Genomic DNA, 4,453 nt, shown 5'->3' on the forward strand with positions numbered 1-4,453 from the left:
GAAACCTAATAAAAAAGGAACGGATCTCCTGGGAGAGAATGGTTTCACGGAGAGGGTTTTACACCTCTCCACCACTGGGAAGGCAGTGGCTGCCGGCTCCTGCCTGTCTTGGGCTCATTGCAGCCCCCAGGAAGGGAATTACAGAGCCTGTTAGCTCCAAGGATGATGCTCTCCACTGCCCTGTGCCCTCAGGGTCAGCCTTGTCCCCTGCCACCTTCCCGGTATAAATTAGAGGGGTTATTCCTGCTGGTGAGGTGGTATAGAAGCAAAGAGCCCTGGGTGGGGAAGGCAGCAGAAGACAGGGATGGGGTGAGTTGCTTCCACTGCTCCCACCCATGTAACTGGCCAGGGGGGCGACCAGGATGGCTGTGGGGGAAGGAGGATCCCAAAACACTGCCTGGGAGTTCTCACCAACTAAACGATCCTTTCAGGACCCAAGGGAGTCCAGAAGGGACAGAGCAGAGGGACATTGGGGGTCCTGGAGCTGGGGGGAGTGTGCGGATGCTGTTGCTCCAAGTCTTTGCTCAGAGCTGGGGGAAGCATCTCTCTGTCCCTGCAATACGGAGCACGCGGCCAGGTCGGGCTCCACGCCACCATCTCCTCTCCAAACATTTTGTTTCCAAAGAGCTGTTCCCCAAAAGTCGTCCATCTGTCCTCCCAGATATAAAGCAGTGTCCGTCCAACGGCCAGTTCCTGCCTAACCACCCGCTCCCAGCCCCGGGGGAACCCTCCTGCCACCCCCACACCCATTCAGCACCCCCACGGCGAGCACCCATCCCTCCTCCATCACCTCCGGCCCCGCTCCCAGGAGACTCCCTCCCTCTCACAGCAGCTCACGGAGCTGTTTTCGCCCCGCACTGCCGCACGCCCTGAGTGACACAGTATCTCTGGAGCTTCCAGTAAAAAGATTTATCATTGTGGCTTTGGGGATTAAAAAGCAATCCATCTATGAGGCTGCCCCAGCCTTGTAAGGCTTTTTTTTTTGTGCTGTGGTTGTTTGTGACAGGCATGGGGTGGGTTTTTTTCCTTTACAGAGCCAAACTCAAGTTTTACAGCGATTGCCTCATATATTTGGAGCCATGATAGATGGCTCCAGAGAATGCCAGCAGATTTTTTGCCGCCCCTCTTCAATAAGCCAAGGAAAGGGTTGTTTTTTCCTTCCTTCACACAGCCATGGTATGGGGAAAATTCATACAGCGTGAATTTGGCAAAGCCCTTGCGTGCCTGGGAGCGAGAGATCCCTGGCTGGGGCTGGGCGGTGGGGTGGATTCGGGCTGCCCGGCGATGGATGTGGCACAGCAGCCCTTCCCACTGAGATCCCAGCTTTCGTGAGGGGAGCAGGGAAGCAGGAAAATATAAATGTCAGGAAATCGCAGGGATGTGCTGGGTTTGGGCTCGGCACTGATTTAAGCTGCTTTTTGAACCACATTTAAATTATTTCTCTTACTCCAGGATACTGGTGGTGGTGAAAAGCTAACACCTAGTGCCTACAGACTGCTGATAGGCATCATAGGGTTAGGCAGGAGGACAAATGGACAGTGAGAGAAATATATGTAGGATTTGATTCTGTTCCTCAGGGACACCCATGTGCTCAGTTTTTAGCCACACACCGAAGGCAGCCCATCTTCCCACCCAGCTCCTCAGTGGCTTTCCAAAGAACCAGGGCTCATGTAGGAACCAGCTTTCCAGGCAAGCTGCGTGCTGCGGGGAGGTGAGCGGGAGGCTGGGAAGAGGCGGCGTGGGAAGCACAGCCCACCCCAAGGGCCTGGATGGAGGAGCTCAGCCACGGCTCTGGATGCTCGGGCTGACTCAGCTGCGGTGCGGTGTGACAGTCACCTGCGCTGGAGACGGTCTTCCCCACGTCACAGCAAACCCGACAGCCCTGGAGGGGCCAGGCCACGTGCAGGGAAGGGATGGGCTCCTTGTACCCCACCTCTCCCCACCTTAGAGCACACAGGGAGGTGACACAGTGGGGCTAGATCTGCAAAGGGCATCCGCAAGAAGTGAAGGTCTGTGTGTTATTTAAGGACCTCCCTGCCTGAAATCCCACCGTCCCCATGGCAGGGTGACAGAAAGGACAGAGGTGCGATGCACAGTGCCCTTCCCCACAGCCTAGCAGCAATGTACAGGGACAATTTCAGGGACAAAGTGGCCCATAAAAGCCACCGGGCATCTTCACAAGCATCGCCTATGCAGAGTTAAAACCCCACCGCAACGGGTTAGAAGCGACAGACTGGCTGGTTAGCCCACACCTTCTCCTGTTGCAACGTGTTGCTGCTAAAGATGACAGAATTTATGTCAGAGGAGCCTGTGTGATGCTTAATTTGGTTCATGGGGACACTTTGGTTAAGAAATGAAAGTGATGCATAATTAGCACGGCAGTAAGTGGTTTAAAGCTGGCTGGATGGCAGAGCTCCGGGGCAAGCAGAGACTAACAACTGGCTGCCATTGCCAGCAGGGCTGGGGGGATTGGGCTCAGCCCAAGACCCCCACATCATCCCTGAGCAGGTCCCCAGGGCTTGGGGAGTGCAAGCAGAGGACCCCAAGACTGACCTGGGTGTAAACATTCTGCAAGGGGCTTCCCCACAGCCCACAAAAGCCATGCTTAGGGTCCCCAGCATGCATGTCCCAGGAGGCTGCCCTGGTCCCCTGTGGGGGATGAGGGGGCACCAGCTCTCCAGTCCTCTTTGGGGTAGAACAGAATTCCAGCATGAAGAGGAAGGCTGGGATGCCCAAAACTGGAAAAAGCTAACTTTTGTCTAGTTTTATGTATATTTAGGACCAGTGAAATGTGAGAACAAGTTCCCCAGGGTGGTGGTGGAGTCTCTCAAGGGGAAATGCCTCCCCACGGATTGGGTGCTTTTCTATAAGCTCAGCTCCTCTTCAAATGTGGTTTTGAGGGTGTTTGCTTCTGCTAAGGACCCAGTCTGCATTACAGAGTCAGGAAGGGAACAGCAGCCCCTGCTCCTCCACTCCGCCATGCCCAAAGAGCATCTTCCCCTCCCTCCTGGCACCCAAAGCACCTGGCAGTACCTGGGCTGACCCTCTCCAAAATGAGTTTGCAATGAAAACAAGTAAAAATCCAAGACAAGGACCCATGCTCAGGGCTAGACCCCAGCTGTCTCTGCTGCAACATTATTATAGCAGCAGACTTTAATTACAGGGGTTTATCGCTCTTTGTGCTTATCACGGCAGCCAGGGCAAGTTTGCCTTCTCAGTTCAGGACTATTTAATGTGGCACATTGGAGAAAGCTGTCTGAGAGGCATCCGGAGGCCAAACACATCTTTTTTGTTATCTTTCCTGGGCAGGTAGAGTGACTGTCTCACATGAACAACCATCTCACGTTAATGATGCTGACACCAAGCTTGAGACATCCCCTCCCACCCCCAAAACTCACATCATGCACAGGATGGTCCCAGCCGGCCCTGGGGCTAAAAGCCAGGCCAAAAGCCATGTTTCACAGAGAACTCAGCCTGGGGCTGCCAGGAGGGGAGGACACAGGTCCCCAGCAGATACTTGGCAGAGATGGGACAGAGCAGCTTCCCCAAGCAAGCCCCTCTCCACGCCCTGGCAGGCAGGCAGGTGCAGGAGCTGTCAACAGGCAGCAGAAAATAAAGACACAGAAATAAATCCAGTTTTCTTCAGCTCCTGCGCCTGACCTCTGCAGAGATGGCTGATAAAAAACCTTTGCTGCCTGACACTTGCCTGTGCAGGCTCAGAAAGGAGTTCAGCAGCACTGCCCTCCTTTGTCCCCCAGCCAGGTCACGCTCCTGGGAGGAGGAAATCCCAGGGGGGCTGCAGGTTTATGGCAAGTGGTGGACAAGGTCCTGCTTTCTTTAGGGTGGGCTTTTGGCTTGTTGGTTCAAGTTGATTTCAGGCAACTTTCACCCCCAAAACATCCCTACATGTTGCCACCTGTGTCTCTTGGCTGGGCCAGACCCCACGACCCATCAGTCTCCACGTGTCCTCTTCCGAGGCTGTGGCCTCAGCAAACACATGGGTGTCCCCTCCCTGGCCAGACCCCACTGTGGCAGGCACTTGCTTTTCAGTGTCCTGCCTGCAGGGAGAAATGTAAGCCCTGACCCCACTTCTCCCTTCCTGGCATCTCCCACTGCCCCCATTACTGCAGCCCTCAGATTATCACTAGCCCAAAGCACACACCCCCCTCCCCTACACATCAACCCCTCCAACACTTGGCTTGGTTTAATTCCTTTTTAATTTCTAATCCTATGCTCAGAACAGCTGGGACCAATTCGCTGCTGCTGTCACTAGAAAGAAATCAAGTTAATGACAAGAAAGTCATTATAATTTAGGAGACCCATCAAGCCTTACTGCTGTATTAATGAGGAACAGGGGAGGGTAGTACTGCTGCCTGCCCTGCTCTTCTCTCCCACACCTACAGCTCCTAGCTATCCCAGGGGCCTGTTAGCAATCCCAAGCTCAAGATGCCTT

Source organism: Haliaeetus leucocephalus, unplaced genomic scaffold, assembly GCF_000737465.1.
Source record: "Haliaeetus leucocephalus isolate CR32 unplaced genomic scaffold, Haliaeetus_leucocephalus-4.0 Scaffold362, whole genome shotgun sequence".
NCBI lineage: Eukaryota > Metazoa > Chordata > Aves > Accipitriformes > Accipitridae > Haliaeetus > Haliaeetus leucocephalus.